Source organism: Mixophyes fleayi, chromosome 1 (assembly GCF_038048845.1).
Source record: "Mixophyes fleayi isolate aMixFle1 chromosome 1, aMixFle1.hap1, whole genome shotgun sequence".
In the NCBI taxonomy this organism is placed as follows: domain Eukaryota; kingdom Metazoa; phylum Chordata; class Amphibia; order Anura; family Limnodynastidae; genus Mixophyes; species Mixophyes fleayi.
In genome coordinates this window covers 422,117,216-422,134,849 of record NC_134402.1, presented here as the reverse complement: position 1 = coordinate 422,134,849, position 17,634 = coordinate 422,117,216, and the positions used below count along the sequence as shown (strand labels likewise).

Genomic DNA, 17,634 nt, shown 5'->3' with positions numbered 1-17,634 from the left:
TCCATCCCTCTACAGCCTCCCCTTGCTCGTATAAACCCCTCCCAACTCCCTGTTCCCTCCCTTTTTTATTATTCATATTGTCATATTGTTAATGTGCCTGTGTTATTTAAAAAAAAAAAAATCCAATAACGATTAGACAAAAAAATAAAAAATAAAGTTTGCAGAGTTCTAAAAAATTCAAATGATCGGTACCTTTTTATCTTCTTTAAAACATTTTAATGTTTTAATAGTTTAAATCTATTTTTTTTCACATAAATATACCAAAAAAAAAATTTTTTGCAATAGTATATGCACACCGTTAAATGAGATGTAGCTTCATATAAACAAGACTAGGACAGATAAAGCACATGGCACAGATGGAAGCCAGTCACATGTGCTAAAGAAATCACCTTCTGTCAATGATGGACCATTAATAAAGGGAACAGAAGGATTAAACTATAAGGAGAGGTTACAAGTAATGGTATCTGTAACTATATTTAACAGAGGACATCAGGGGTGCGGTTGATCCGGGGAATATAGAATATTGCTAGTTTTGGGGATCAGGAAGGAAAAACGTTTCCCCCTGTGAGGGAAAACTAAATTGCAACGGTCACACAAGGGGTTTTGTTTTCCCCACCTCTGGATCGGTACAATTAGAATTTATGAAAAGTTTTACTCTATTACCCTGTGCCTTTGCTAAAGAACGAAAGAAAAAAAAAATCTCAGAGTTTTCAAAGTTAATTTGGTCATTTATTTTTATTTATTTTTAAAAAGCAAAACTAAAAATCGCGTTTAAGTGTTTCTTGGAATGTTGATAAATAGAAAAATTGTACACCAAAATACAAGAAGAAAAGGAAAAAGAAAAGGCAGATTTTGAATTTTGTGCACATAGTAAAATTGTATCTGCTGTATGGAGTTTAATCGCGTTACAGCTTACACAATATCACCATCCCACAAAAAGACCCCTAATACAATATCATTGCTCCACACAAATAAAGCTAAAGCAGCTATACACGTCTTTAAAAGAAGTGCCCTAATGACCTAATACAGTTGAAAACCTGAGGCTACAGTGAATTAAGCTGCTGTGACATCACTCCATACAACACCTACACAGTACATTCCTGCAGTGCACGTCGCTCACACATCATGTGATTTTTGGAAAAGCATACCTTCATTATATGCGTTACTGCATGAAGGTGTTGGAAAAAAAAAAAATTATTGACCTTGAAAGCATTGTTTTGTCAAGTAACATCACAACAATTATTGTTTATCCAATAATTGTATGGCACCTAACTCTATATCAATAGAAAACATAGAAACACAACTAGTAGTCAGATTTACATTAGGAGAAAAATAAAGTTCAGAGCACATTTCCAATATTCAATCACACTAAACTGTTGCAAATGTGCAGCACCAAAAAAAATCATTACAAAAGAAACATTTAAAGAAAGTGATTTTACAAGTCATAACAACAAGACACCATACAAACATTTACTATTAATAGCATAAAAACAGTGCTTTAAAGTGCAACATTATTTCAAACACCCAGGACTGTCACTGCATACTACAGAAGATTAACCCTTATTAGAAAATGTATATTACAGGGAGTGAACCTGCAAATGAAGGTGAAAAGCGAGAGGAACGTTTTACATACTTTTATATTTAGCTGACCTAGAATTAGCTGACATTAAGAAGAGGGATCCAATGATCCAATGTTATTCCCTTTATTTGTTTCAATTTGTAAGACTTTATCCCACTGGGATTTGAGAAGTTTGGACGCTAGTGACACAGAATGCATGTGTCACGTACCCATGAACGTGTTCGAAGATTGTCAGTACAAGTGCTTGTTCACCAATCTCGGAGGTCAATGCAGAACATTACATTGACTACAATGTGTTTGACTTGCGCTAAATGGGAAAAAGAAAAAAAGAAAAAAAAAAAAGGCTGCGTAAAAAATAAATAAAGAAAAGAAGAGAAAACATCACAAATGCAACATTTCCAAATTAAATAAATGTCACCCTTGTTTACACATGTTGTACTAGTGTTATAAACACTGGTAAATGCATGTATTGTGACACCAGTGGGAAAAAGAATAGCGCAAATAGCCGGGACACTCACCAGAAGTGGGGCGTTTCTGGCTGAAAAGGGCATCCCAGAATTGCATATGAGTGTCACGTGATCGGATCACATAGCAGCTTAGGGCAAAATAATGAATTTCGCCACAGGATAATTACCTTCTGTTGCCAGGTCTAAAAACGTCAGTATACCAAGTTAATAAGCCAGCTTCCGCATAAATCAAGGAACAAAAAAAGTATTCCTTTTACAAGTGTATATATTCAATATTTCACACTAAAACAAGTTATTCAGGACATTAAATTTGTATATGTACATGTATGAAAAGTGGGAGCGGTCATATTGCACTCTTTGGCAAAATAAATAAAATGCCAATAGACAAGTGTCACATAGTAACACAAACTTAAACAAGATAATCCACACAGATTTCATAAATAGGTAATGTTTTAGGATAAGACTAAATATTTTAAGCGATTCCTCCTAGCAGGCCAGGAGAATACTAAGGACTGGTTCACAGCTGCTCGGTGAGTGGGTAAAGGCTGCTCCAGATGAGTTTTAATGATGCACTTTAACACGTTTCAGCACGCGTTATTACAAGTACAATCTACTGTACAAGCAGCGCACATTAAATAGGAGAAATAGTAAAATTGTTAAAAAAAACAAAACAAAACACTGTTTTACACTTTTAGAAGGTAATGGTGGATATGTGCCTATATGAAACCTTTTCTATAGCTTCAACGCATTTTTCAGGTGTTTGCTGGTGACTGAAAAGGACATGAACCTTACATGTAACATTACCCAGAAGTCTTATTCTCAATGCTAGTCGCTTATTTGCATGTTGTTCCTAAAGAGTGACTTAAAGCATCTCTTTTTCCCCCAATTTGGCAAGGACCCCTCTATAGAGCTTCACATCCACCATTAGGTGGATACTTTCTGTCAGTACAAAGCCCTCTCATATTCTAATAAAACTCAGTGGGCAAGCTGAGACATTCTACTGAATAGGAGAGGCTTATTCCCCTTCCCCTTAAAAGGGGCCGATATATTAAATGTATATGCTATAGAATTCAATCAAGCCTTCTGAGCATGGACATAAGTCAGTAAGTGGCTGTTTAGTTTGTTTCGTGCTTTGCTCATTCCTTTACATTCTAGTTATATCAGCATTAGGTTTTATTTCCCTTCTATTTTACTATGTTTACGAATTTTGTGATGTCATAAGTGGAAATGGTTAATGCTAGATCTAAAATCTAATTTTAAATAAAGCACAATTTGTTTACTCCCAGACTGAAACCCATGCCATCAGGGGTAAGGGCACTGGTTTTATATATTTTCCCTCAGTGTCTTCCAAAGCTTCAAACATGAAAAACCAATTGCAAATTCTACATAACAGATGCATTACTATCAATGTCAGGTAGGTAAAAGCGTAAAGCCAGACACAGCTTCTCAATGTGTATCATATGTGATAAGATAAAGAACTCAAGATAAAACTAATTACGCATATTATGATTAGATTTCCCTCTGACAGCTTCTGTACGCAGAAAGAGCATAAGGCTTGTTCACATGCTGCGTCTGGAATGGAGAGAACAAGGAGGAAAGCTGTAGGAATTATGCAGCAGACCTAGGGGTATATTTACTAAACTGCGGGTTTGAAAAAGTGCAAATGTTGCCTATAGCAACCAATCAGATTCTAGTTACCATTTGTTTAGTACATTCTACAAAATGACAGCTAGAATCTAATTGGTTGCTATAGGCAACATCTCCACTTTTCACACCCACAGTTTAGTAAATATACACCTAGTCTTTATGGATCCACGTGCTCCTTTTACATGGAGAGCGGCAGAAAAAAACGAAGCTTAAACCAAAACATGTTCAAGTTTCTTCCATTTTGGAATACCTTAGTCCATTAAAACAAAACAGAGCAGGCATGCTGCTATAAGAATCGCAAGGTCTGCTGCCTAATTCCTGCATTTTCCCTGCATATGTGCATCATTTGGAACGCAGTTGAAGTGGTCACACTGACCTCTATACCTATTACTCCAGTTCAGGACAATCGCTGTGGTAAAGCTCCCTTCCCTAATCCCATAGACATCATCCTATAAAATAAAGTTATATGACCTACTTAAGCATGCCGTTTATTGACAAAGATGTGCATGAACCTGACAGGCTATGGAAAGCCAAGTAATATGTCCTGTCACCCAATGTCACAAAGAATAATCTTTCTGCATATGCCCTGTCCAAAAAACAGTACACCTGGGGGTAAATGTATCAAACTGAGTTTTCTGGCGGGTTTGAAAAACCAATCAGATTCTAGCTATCATTTATTTAGTACATTCTACAAAATGATAGCTAGAATCTGATTGGTTGCTATAGGCAACATCTCCACTTTTCAAACCCGCCGGAAAACTTTCAGCTTGATACATTTACCCCCTTATGGGGATTTTTTGGTCTACTTTTTCCAAAGAAAGTGCTCTTGGGAATGACATGGATAGAAAGCAGTGTGGTAGCTATCTGGATGCATGTTTACACTGCAATATTTACACCAGCCTGAGCTGAGCAAATTTCCAGACAACACATCAATATTGTCACATCAGAATCACCTAAAAGATGAATACTGGAACCTCATTAGATACCAAATTAAATAGAAATCTACCAAATATTTCTGATACACACATAGCGCAGCCAGGAATGAAAAACCCTATGAAGAACATTTTATTAAAACAATTTGCAGCCAACTCCCAGATGTGTGATGTCCTATTATCAACATCAAAATGTTGACCACCAGAGTCATGACATCAACTGAATCTCACCCTCTTAAGTGTGTGTATGTATTTATATTATATGTGTATGTATATATATTATATATATCATGCTAGTAATAACCTGTGCCATATCCTTTTTAGCGACCCTCTGAAAAAGTGATCTGGTAGTTTGACTGGACAATACAAAAAAAAAATCATAGCACCATGTACATTTTACTAATGTGATTCTTGCCATTTCCACACACTACTAAAGTAACAAATGCAACAAAAATTATATGTATCATGTACTTTCCTGATACTGTGGTGTTTTCAAAACAAATTTCTGCAAAAGCTTTATGGACATTAATAAAATGTAAATATTTTGCATTTAATAATAATGCAAAACATAATAAAAGGGTCCACCAAAAGTTCTTACATTTTTGGTGACCCTAAAATACTGAACCGCAACAGAAGAACGCTACTTACTCAGGACACTATTTTGAGTTTTTTTAAAAAAAACAATATATGCGATGACGGTAGTCATGAGACAGAGCAAAGTTATAGCCATGTGTGAATGATGACCTAGTCATGATAAGGAAAGTTGAAACCAGAGATAATGTAAAGTCAAAGGGAAAGGTAAACAAATTCATAACTCTAGTGTAATTACAAAAGGAAAAGAAAGTGCTATGATCCAAGGCCACTAGATAAGAGATTATTCAATTTACAGCACTTCATAAAAGTGTTCTACAGTATTTCACAGAGCAAGGAATTACACAGCTATGAATTTTTGCTGCATAAAGTACAATACTTCATGTGCCTGTCCATTACACAGTCTAACCAAGTGCACAGCAACAGTAAACTATGTCTGCAACTGTACGAAAATGTTTCCAGGTGCAATTGTATCTCTCTTTATAGATGCAAATCAACAAATATCGTTTGATTACAATATTATAATTACAATTTGCTAAGTCGTAACTTTATGTGGCATGCATCAGGTTGGCCCAGCTCGTGTTCTCTTTTATAATAAGGTAAATAGTCCTTATGAGGCCTCATCACAATGTTCTATTGCGGTATCGGGCAGCACAGTGGCCTAGTGGTTAGCACTTCTGCCTCACAGCACTGGGGTCATGTGTTTGATTCCCACCCATGGCCTTATCTGTGTGGAGTTTGTATGTTCTCCCTGTGTTTGCGTGGGTTTCCTCTGGGTGCTCCGGTTTCCTCCCACATTGCAAAAACATACTAGTAGGTTAATTGGCTGCTATCAAAAATTGATCCTAGTCTCTGTCTCCCTCTCTGTCTGTGTGTGTGTGTGTGTGTGTGTGTGAGTGTGTGTCTATATTAGGGAATTTAGACTGTAAGCTCCAATTGGGCAGGGACTGATGTGAATGAGTTCTCTGTACAGCGCTGCGGAATTAGTGGTGCTATATAAATAAATGGTGATGATGATGATCTCACACTATGTATTTTTAAAATTCACAAGTTATGCCTTTAAAATCTGTGTATACTACAGAAAATGTTAATCAGTAATATTGCAATCCAGAAACCATATGTCCATGCGAATCATCAACATTTTAACTGGTAAAGATGCAACAAAAACAAAAATGTAAAACACAACCCCCTCCCTAAAAATCCTTGTTACCAAAGCAACAAAAGAAAAACACTGGTAGGTCTATCATTTAATAACATTTTTAATGTTATAATCAAATATGTTATGATGAGGTCAGGGTGTGAAATATTTATAATTACCAATAGGAACTTTCTAGCACCTAATGGAATGTTTGAACAGTAATATGTTAATACAATGAGCAGATGTCACCATACTCCGTGTAACATATGTGTTTAGTGCTGTCCATGACCTAGGTTAGGAATCAAAGGTTGACAGAGAAGGAAAATGCTTCCTAGACCGCCACCTCGTTGCGTGGCAACAAGCAGCTGACGTCACGCCCTCAAGGGCAAACCGAGTGTCACCTAATCAGAACTCCTCTGGTTACGCTGCGTCTAATCGTTACGTCACCGCGTATGGCCCGCCCACAACGCCCTGGAAAGCATTTCATTGGCTAGGCAGCGTCACAGAAAAACTTCTATTTTTAAACCCGTTAACGCGGCAAGCAGGCGATTGGCCGGCTGCAGATGTCAATCACCGAGCGCCCATTCATCACAATGCTAGCTGCACAGTGTGAGGAAAAACTTCCAAATAGAGACATGGGCAGAGGGCAGCCCTGCACCCACTACATGTCTGCTGCCCCTATACATATATAGATCCCATGACCAGAACATGGGTACATTCCATGCAGCAGGCAATGTGTGTTTCCCCCTGCAGCTGATAGACAAGAGGCAGGGCACGCTGGGACTTGTGGTTCTGCAGCTGATGTAGAACTATATGTGGCTGAGGTCTGCTCATGTTACGCACAAGACAAGAGCGCTGGATATCATGCAGTATAACTATGCTGTGCAGGGGCCGGCAGTGTGCAGTATAACTATGCTGTGCAGGGGCCGGCAGAGTGCAGTACATAGCAGGAGAGGTCACTGATTATTGTGCCCCGAGTCCTTCTCACAGCGCATCCAGTAAAAGTCACCGTGTCCACATAGACAATAGTATATGAACATTGCATTAGGAGACTGGTGCTGTGATGACTGGAGGTGAATGTCAAACCCCGGAGCATTGTCTAGTACCACGTGACACAACCTGCACAAACGCCCCTCACTCTCTCTCTTCACCCACCACCACTATCGCTGTGCATGCCCCCTCTACACTGATCCCTACAGTCACCAGTCCTGATCCGTGCAGACAGCGGCTGCCATGCACATATGGTGACTGCTGCATGCTGCGCCTCCATCTCCCCGGCCACTGACCTGTGTATGCCGCTGGTAGGTGGCTCCGCAGCGCCCTGCACCTCCCGCTTCAGCAGCTGCAGGAACGGGGACTGGAAGTACAGGCTGCCGGTCAGGTCACTCAGCGCCCCGGAAGAGACCGCGGAGCCAGCGGCTGGCACATGTCACGTGTCCCCAGCCCCGCCCCTTCTGTCTGAGTGTCCCAGAGCTACTGATACTACTGTGTCCTTGTAAGTGATCTCTAAGTGCGGTCACTAATGTCTCATAAACCTCTGCTACTATATTACTGATTATCCACTTATACCCCTGCTGTCTGACACTATCACATTGTATCTTACACTGTATATATTGTCTCATATGTCCTGCTACTATATTACTGATTATCCACTTATACCACTGCTATCTGACACTATCACAATGTCTACTTATACTGTATATATTATCTCATATGTCCTGCTAGTATATTACTGATTATCCATTTATACCACTGCTATCTGACACTATCACAATGTCTACTTATACTGTATATATTGTCTCATATGTCCTGCTACTATATTACTGATTATCCATTTATACCACTGCTATCTGACACTATCACAATGTCTACTTATACTGTATATATTGTGTCATATGTCCTGCTACTATATTACTGATTATCCATTTATACCACTGCTGTCTGACACTCTCTATCACAATGTCTACTTATACTGTAGATATTGTCTCACATCTCCTGCTAATATATCACTGTTCAGCCACAACATTAAAACCACTGACAAGTGAAATGAATAACATTGATTAATTCGTTACAATGACACCTGTCAAGGGGTGGGATATATTAGGCTGCAAGCAAACAGTCAGTTCTTGAAGTTGATGGGTTGGAAGCTGGAAAAATAGGCAAGCATAAGGATCTGAGCGGCTTTGACAAGGGCAGAGCATTTCCAAAACGGCAGGTCTTGTGGGGTGTTCCTGGTATACAGTGGTTACTACTTACCAAAAGTGGTCCAAGGAAGGGCATCCAGTGAACCGGCGACAGAGTCATGGGCACCCAAAGCTCATTGATGCACGTGGGGAGCAAAGGCTAGAGGCCAGCCCATCTGGTCCAATCTCACAGAAGAGCTACTTTAGCACAAATTGCTGGAAAAATTAATGCTGGCTCCGATAGAAAGGTGTCAGAAAACACAGTGCATTGCAGCTTACTGTGTATGGGGCTTCATAGGTGCAGACCGTTCAGAGTGCCCATGCTGACCACTGTCCACCACAGAAAGCATCTACAATGGGCATGTGAGAGCCAGTACTGGACCATGGAAGGAAGTGGCCTGGTCTCATGAACCACATTTTCTTTTACATCATGAGGATGGCCAGGTGCGTGTTCATTGTTTACCTGGGGAAGAGATGACACCAGCATACACTATGGGAAGAATGCAAAGTCAGCACAGGCAGTGTTATGCTTTGGGCAATGTTCTCCTGGGAACCTTTGGGTCCTGGTATTCACGTGGATGTTACTTGTGTCAAATTAATATCCACGTGTCAGTACCACCTACTCAAACATTGCAGACCAAGTACACTCTTTGCAACGGTATTCCTTGATGGCAGTGACCTCTTTCAGCAGTATAATACACACTGCCACATTACAAAAATTGACAAAAAGTTCAAGGTTGTTGACTTGGCCTCCAAATTTCCCAGATCTCAATCCTATCGCGCATATGTGGGATGTGATGGAAAAACAACTCAGAGCCATGGAGACCGCACCTTGCAACTTGTAGGACTTAAAGGATCTGCTGCTGTTTTGATGGCACAAGGAGGGGGCTACACAATATAGACAGGTGGTTTTAATGTTGTGGCTGTCTACCACTTTCTATCACAATGTCTACTTGTACTTTTTATCTTAATAAATACATCTATACTTCTACCTGCTGTCACCACTGTGTCATAAGCCCTTATAGTAACCAAGTGGTGCTAATATATGTTTAAACTCCAAACACCCTTTCCTTCTGGTACTGGAAGTATGGCACTTGTCTGTGACATCATAGAATCAACTAGCGAGCTGTGGACCCCGATGTGGGGAGGAGGGAACCAGGGCCCCCGATCCTCTGCATCTGCAATGCAGCAGGCCCCATTATCTCCGTGGGCCCCAGTGCACGGCACTTGCCGCACCAATGGCAGTTCCGGCACTGTAGCTAAGCACTACACGCCCAGGAAGAGCAGCAGCCAGCAGTGTCACTTGTAAGAAGCCTAACCATTGGGGACTAGATTAGCCTAATAATAGGCACGGCTGTCAGGTGCCGTCTCCGCGCTCTCCACAGGCGCCGGAGATGGGCACCTTCTCTCCGCAATCCACGTCCTGTTGCCTAGCAGCAGAACTCTATCTCTGCTCACCTGTCTGCAGCCAGCATGTCTAAACCGCCTAAATCTCCCTAACCCAATCAGGAGGCACCTTAGAGTACTTAAAGCAGCCTCTGACACATGTCTAGTGCTAGAGTATTGGTTCCCACCAGCTCCAGCATTTAGTTTGCATTCCTGTTCCGGAACTCCTGTGTATAGACTCCTTGGCTTGTTTGACCTCTCTTCCGGATTTCCCTTGTACTTCGCTGCCCGCACTGGTATTGACATTTTGACCGTCCCTGACTACTGTTGCCTACTCTCCGTGGTACCTCGCTTCCTTGGTTTCGACTCGGCCTGTCTGACTACCCTATTCGCTGCACTGGTGACTTCCTGGGAGAACCGCGACCTGCACATCACACGCAGCCAAGCCCAAACCTCCTTGCGGGGGTCCCTGGTGAACACCGGTGGTGTGTTAGACTACGCGCCTCTCAGGTTAGTAGCGCTAATACCAGTCGGTGATATTCTCTGTGTAAAAGTGTGACAACGGCCTTGCTAATCCTTATACTTACTAATAATAAATATATATCTCTGCATGCTGACAGCTGTCACATAACTCATATCCTATTGTCACTCACCGGACTGTGAGTGCTTCTTCCCGGACATTTAGGAACCGTGGCCGTCCTCCATCCTGAGGGACTGCGCATGCGCAGCCCTTTCCATACCTCCTGTGTATGTTCCTTTAACTAAATTGGCAGATCAGGCAACCTCCCTATATTAAGCACCTGTGGTCAACACCACGTTGCCTGATCTTGGAGTCTCATTCCCCATGAGTCTCTGAAGGTGTTCCTGTGTTTCCTTGTTTATTCAGCCCAGCTGATTCCTGTGGTTTCCAAACCACTTCTACCTCTGTGGTTTCCAAACCACTTCTACTACTGTGGTTCCCATACCACTTCTACCATCTACTGTATCATCGTGACTGTGAGCTGATTCCTATCCGCTGCCTCCGTGCACTACAGTCTTCTAATCACTTCAACTCTACCATGTATCATTGGGACTGTTAGCTGATGCCTATCCGCTGCCTCCGTGCACTACAGGCTTCAACCACATCCACTCACCTGTTCATGATTGTGACTGCCAGCTGATTCCTATCCGCTGCCTCCGTGCACTACAGGCTTCAACCTGCAACTCGTCTGTGTTTCATCATCGTGACTGTTTGGCTGATTCCTATCCGCTGCCTCCGTGCACTACAGTCTTCAACCTGCAACTCGTCTGTGTTTCATCATCGTGACTGTGAGCTGATTCCTATCCGCTGCCTCCGTGCACTACAGTCTTCTAATCACTTCAACTCTACCGTGTTTCCTTGAGTCTGCTGCCACTATTGCTACCCGCTACTCTCCGTGATCATCTGTTCCAGTTCAACTCTGCTCCGGTGTCCCATCGTTACTGCACCTGCTGGTTGCTATTGGTTACCTCCGTGTTCCCGCAGAGACCCGCTGCTGTTACTTCTCAGCGCTACTCATCCATCTACTGCTGATCCGCTCTCCACGCCTTCCTGTGTTCCCTGCTGGTCTACCTACCTGTGCGCTGCACCTGCTAGACCCCAGCTTCACCCATCCAGGGACTTGTATCCTGCTGGCCTCCTGCCCTTCAGGTATCTCTGCACTCCTGTCTGACTGCCTTCTCCTGAACCACGGTATGCATACTTCCCATTGACTGTGCTGTGTATTGCATACCTTGCTGGACTGTGTTGGTTCTCCTCTGGAGTGTATTATCCGCTGAGTCTATTGCCATCATTGACTGTGTTGGTTCTCCTCTGGAGTGTACTATCTGCTGACTCTACTGCCATCATTGACTGTGTTATCTCATGCCGGATTACTTCAAGAGACTTTCTATATTGGCAGTGTTGTTCAGTCATTTATACATTTATATTGTGCATATTACTGTGGATCAAAGTCAAGGTGCCCGTGTATATATTGTGTTGCAGTCTCTCCCCGTGCACCTCCTCACATATATATTCAGTGGTACAACTTGCTAGTGGCAGACCACTGACTCCTGTTTACAGTTTCACCTGTTCCAGTATCCTCTCACATAGCAGTGGTACAACTTGCTAACGCAGACCACTGACTCCCCGGATTCCTCCACTTGGATTCCATTCCTTCACTCAGACAGCGGTACAACTTGCTATCCGCAGACCGCTGATTCTCATCACCTCCTCGTTTCTGTTGGACATTCTTCCTCACTATAGCAGTGGTACAACTTGCTATCGCAGACCACTGACTACCTTCACGTGTCCTTTGTCCATACAGTTCCTCGTGTATTATTACCTCCATATTGCCAGTGCTGCTAGTCATAGACTGTCCTGAGCATCTCATCATCTGCTATTTCCTGTTCCGTGATCACCCTGCTACCAGAGTACCATATTACCACCTATACTGCTCTGGTAAGCCTATCACCTGGTGATCCCTGGGTAAAGACTCCTAGTGCCCGTGACAGTAAGATCAGGCCATGACAGACCCAGATACGGAACCTACTGCTAAAGAGATGCTGCAGCATCTGGTCAGCTGTGTGGAGCAACAGGATGCTCGCCAACAGCTGTTACTTCAATGTTACCAATCGTTAACCTCCCAAGGAACATCTGGACAGACTGTTACAGCTAGTATTGAAGCTCCTGTGCTTTCCTCCGTTTCCCCAGTGCCATCCCAGGTGTCTACAGCTCCTACGCTTCACCTGCCTACTCCGTCAAAATATGACGGGGACCCCAAAACTTGTAGAGGTTTCCTTAACCAATGTTCAGTCCATTTTGAACTCCAACCTCAAAATTTTTCTACCCATCGTTCCAGAGTGGCCTATCTTATCTCATTGTTTTCTGGACAAGCCCTGGCTTGGGCCTCCCCTCTGTGGGAAAGAAACGATCCAATTCTACAAGATAGTGCCAAATTCATTTCCACGTTCCGAAGTGTGTTCGATGAACCAGGTCGTGTGACCTCCGCTGCTTCCAGCATTCTTCGTTTGCGACAAGGCTCCCATACAGTAGGACAGTATGTCATTCAATTTAGGATCTTAGCCTCTGAACTTCAGTGGAACACTGAAGCATTAGTTGCCGCCTTCTGGCAGGGGCTCTCCGATAAAATTAAAGATGCACTGACTACCCAAGAGCTTCCTTCGTCACTAGAAGATTTGATCTCTCTTTGCCATCGTGTAGACATGAGATTTCGTGAAAGAGAATCTGAGAAAACAACTTCTGCTAAAGCACCTCTTCGTTTAAACCCTCAATTTCGTCCAGTTTCACCTTCTGTGATTCCCATGGAGATAGGACGTTCCAAATTATCTTTAGAAGAGAGGAAACGAAGAGTAAAGAATAGACTCTGTATCTATTGTGCTGATTCCACACATATGCTCAGTTCTTGCCCTAAGAAATCGGGAAATGCCAGGCCCTAACTAGTTCTGGAGAGGTGAAGTTAGGGTCCCTGGAGTCCTCTCCATTGTCTATGAAATCTAAAGTCTGCGCTTTCGATGTTACGATTTCCTTTGCTACCAAATCCTTTGAGTCACAGGCATTGATTGATTCCGGAGCAGCAGGAAATTTCATTTCTAAATCACTAGTGAATCAATGGTCCCTACCAGTGATCACTTTAAAAACACCCATTACTGTGACGGCTATAGATGGATCACGTCTCATCAATGGTCTCATCACCCAGAGTACGTCTCCAGTAACCCTTCAGATTGGTGTACTACACCATGAAGAAATTTCGTTTTTAATTCTTCCAGTTACGACAAGTCCGATTGTCTTAGGCCTTCCATGGCTTCAATGTCACTCTCCCCAGATTGACTGGCGCACCCCTCAAGTTACGTCTTGGGGGTCTGAATGTCACCATCGTTGTCTCTCTCAAGTTATTCCTCTTAAAGTACAGCAATCTTCCATCTCATCTTCCTCCCCGGGACTCCCTCCTCAGTATGCTTCATTTGCCGATGTGTTTGATAAGGCTCAGTCTGAACGTCTTCCTCCTCATCGTTCTTGGGATTGTCCGATCGACCTTCTACCTGGCAAGACTCCTCCCAGGGGTCGGGTCTATCCTCTCTCGTTACCTGAAACTCAAGCCACATCTGAGTACATACAGGAGAATCTCCAGCGTGGGTTCATTCGACCTTCCACCTCTCCCGCTGGAGCTGGGTTCTTCTTCGTCAAAAAGAAGGATGGATCATTACGCCCTTGTATAGATTTTCGTGGACTCAACGCCATTACTATCAAGAATCGGTACCCCATTCCGCTGATCACTGAGCTATTTGATCGCATCAAGGGAGCTCGGATATTTACTAAGTTGGATCTTCGTGGTGCCTACAATTTAATTAGAATCCGTTCCGGTGACGAATGGAAGACCGCGTTTAACACCAGAGATGGGCATTACGAATATTTAGTAATGCCCTTCGGGCTGTGTAATGCCCCCGCGGTTTTCCAGGGTTTCATCAATGAGATCTTTCGGGACTTATTATATGTATGTGTCGTTGTCTACCTGGACGACATATTGATCTTCTCACAGGACCTGCCTTCTCATCACCAACATGTGGCAGAGGTCCTCTCCAGACTACGGAAAAACTCGTTGTTCTGTAAATTGGAAAAATGTTCATTCGAGTTACCCCAGATTCCATTCTTGGGGTATATAGTTTCCGGAGTTGGCCTGAAGATGGATCCAGACAAAGTAAATGCTGTACTACATTGGCCTCAGCCAACTACTCTTCGTGCCATCCAGCGTTTTTTAGGTTTTGCCAATTACTATAGACGCTTCATTCAAGACTTTTCATCCATTGCATCTCCCATTGTGGCCTTAACTCGGAAAGGGGCTAATACTAAGCAATGGTCATCTGAGGCTCTCCAAGCCTTTCAAATCCTCAAAGAGTCCTTCTCGTCTGCTCCCATTCTGCGACAACCTGATGTGACACTCCCCTTCTTCCTAGAAGTAGATGCCTCTAATGTGGGCTTAGGAGCTATTCTCTCCCAACGCTCGGAGCAACAAAAATTACATCCTTGTGCCTTCTACTCTCGGGGTCTTCTGCCCGCAGAGAAAAACTATACTATCGGGGACAAGGAGTTGCTGGCCATCAAAGCTGCATTAGAGGAATGGAGATACTTGTTGGAAGGAGCTCGCCATCCGGTGACGATCTTCACGGATCATAAGAACTTGTCATATTTGCAATCTGCTCAATGCTTGAACCCTCGTCAAGCAAGATGGTCTCTTTTCTTTTCCCGATTTGAATTAATTATAACCTTCAAACCAGCCGCTAAGAACAAGAAAGCTGACGCTCTATCTCGAGCTTTTGTGACGTCCTCTGATGTAGAAGAGGTTCCCAACCATACTATTCTCGACCCCAAATGTATTTCTCTGGCTGCTTCATCCACCAAAATGCTACCATTTGGGAAGACCCTCGTGCCTCCTACTCTGAGGAGGAAAATCCTTTCGTGGTTCCATGCCTCTCGTTTTTCTGGACACGCCGGTGAACACAAGACCTTTGAGATTCTCTCTCGAAGTTACTGGTGGCCTTCAATGAGGAGAGACGTCAAAGAGTTTATTGCTTCCTGTGATTTATGTTCTCATTTCAAATCCTCCCGCAGAACTCCAGCAGGGTTGCTGCGACCACTACCCATTCCGTCCAAGCCTTGGACCCATATTAGTATGGATTTCGTTACTGATTTGCCACCAAGTAAGAATCACAATACTATTTGGGTAGTGGTAGACAGATTTTCGAAGATGGCCCATTTCGTCCCTCTGTCCGGTTTACCTTCCTCGTCTACTCTGGCTGAACATTTCATTAAAGAAATCTTCCGTATCCATGGATGTCCGTCTGAGATTGTGTCGGATAGAGGAGTACAATTCGTTTCCAGATTCTGGCGGGCCCTTTGTAAAACCTTGGGCATACGATTAGCACTCTCATCTTCTTACCATCCGCAATCTAACGGACAAACGGAACGAGTCAATCAAGATCTTGAGACCTTTATTAGGATGTTCTCTTCAGCCAACCAAGACAACTGGGTAGAATTGCTTCCTTGGGCTGAATTCGCCCATAACAACATGTACCATGAGTCATCATCCAAAACTCCATTCTTTGTGGTCTACGGTCACCATCCGTCTTTTCCGGAATTTCCTGCCCTCCCGCCCACCCAAGTTCCTGCTGTGGAGACTGCTTGTCAGACCTTCAAAAATATCTGGTCTCAGGTCAAAACCTGTTTAAAGAAGACATCTAACAAATATAAGTCTTTCGCAGATAAGAAGAGGCGGGCTATTCCACCACTAAAAATTGGAGATCGTGTCTGGTTATCCACCAAAAATATTCGTTTGAAGGTTCCATCTATGAAATTCGCCCCTCGTTTTATTGGTCCATATAGGATCATTCAAGTTATCAATCCAGTATGTGTTAAACTTCTTCTTCCTAAGAATCTTCGGATTTCCAATGCCTTCCATGTGTCCTTGCTCAAACCTCTCATCATCAACCGTTTCTCGACTCCTTCCTCAGCACCGCAGCCAGTTCAAGTTCATCAGGAGGAGGATTTCGAGATTACTGAGGTATTGGATGCAAAAATTTCGCGAGGAGTCCTCCGTTTCCTCGTTCATTGGAAGGGCTTTGGTCCTGAAGAGCGGTCATGGATCAAAGCTGAAGATCTTAATGCTCCTGCCCTTCTGAAGAAGTTTTATTCCAAAAATCCGGACAAGCCCGGTTCCAGGCGTTCTGTGCCCACCTTTAAAAGGGGGGGTACTGTCACTCACCGGACTGTGAGTGCTTCTTCCCGGACATTTAGGAACCGTGGCCGTCCTCCATCCTGAGGGACTGCGCATGCGCAGCCCTTTCCATACCTCCTGTGTATGTTCCTTTAACTAAATTGGCAGATCAGGCAACCTCCCTATATTAAGCACCTGTGGTCAACACCACGTTGCCTGATCTTGGAGTCTCATTCCCCATGAGTCTCTGAAGGTGTTCCTGTGTTTCCTTGTTTATTCAGCCCAGCTGATTCCTGTGGTTTCCAAACCACTTCTACCTCTGTGGTTTCCAAACCACTTCTACTACTGTGGTTCCCATACCACTTCTACCATCTACTGTATCATCGTGACTGTGAGCTGATTCCTATCCGCTGCCTCCGTGCACTACAGTCTTCTAATCACTTCAACTCTACCATGTATCATTGGGACTGTTAGCTGATGCCTATCCGCTGCCTCCGTGCACTACAGGCTTCAACCACATCCACTCACCTGTTCATGATTGTGACTGCCAGCTGATTCCTATCCGCTGCCTCCGTGCACTACAGGCTTCAACCTGCAACTCGTCTGTGTTTCATCATCGTGACTGTTTGGCTGATTCCTATCCGCTGCCTCCGTGCACTACAGTCTTCAACCTGCAACTCGTCTGTGTTTCATCATCGTGACTGTGAGCTGATTCCTATCCGCTGCCTCCGTGCACTACAGTCTTCTAATCACTTCAACTCTACCGTGTTTCCTTGAGTCTGCTGCCACTATTGCTACCCGCTACTCTCCGTGATCATCTGTTCCAGTTCAACTCTGCTCCAGTGTCCCATCGTTACTGCACCTGCTGGTTGCTATTGGTTACCTCCGTGTTCCCGCAGAGACCCGCTGCTGTTACTTCTCAGCGCTACTCATCCATCTACTGCTGATCCGCTCTCCACGCCTTCCTGTGTTCCCTGCTGGTC

The 17,634-nt window shown here is 43.4% G+C and overlaps 2 protein-coding genes across 3 annotated transcripts in view; one reads left to right on the top strand and one right to left on the bottom strand.

The window, feature by feature from the left end:
- NNT (nicotinamide nucleotide transhydrogenase) overlaps positions 1–7,766 on the bottom strand; it is a 77,053-nt gene extending 69,287 nt beyond the window's left edge. The window contains exon 1 of the mRNA XM_075183762.1: positions 7,641–7,766. The gene's annotated coding sequence lies outside the window, so the exon portion shown is untranslated. The remainder of the gene's footprint in view (positions 1–7,640) is intronic.
- The window catches only part of PAIP1 (poly(A) binding protein interacting protein 1), a 239,709-nt gene that overhangs the window by 148,666 nt on the left and 73,409 nt on the right, over positions 1–17,634 (top strand). The gene's annotated exons all lie outside the window — the stretch shown is intronic.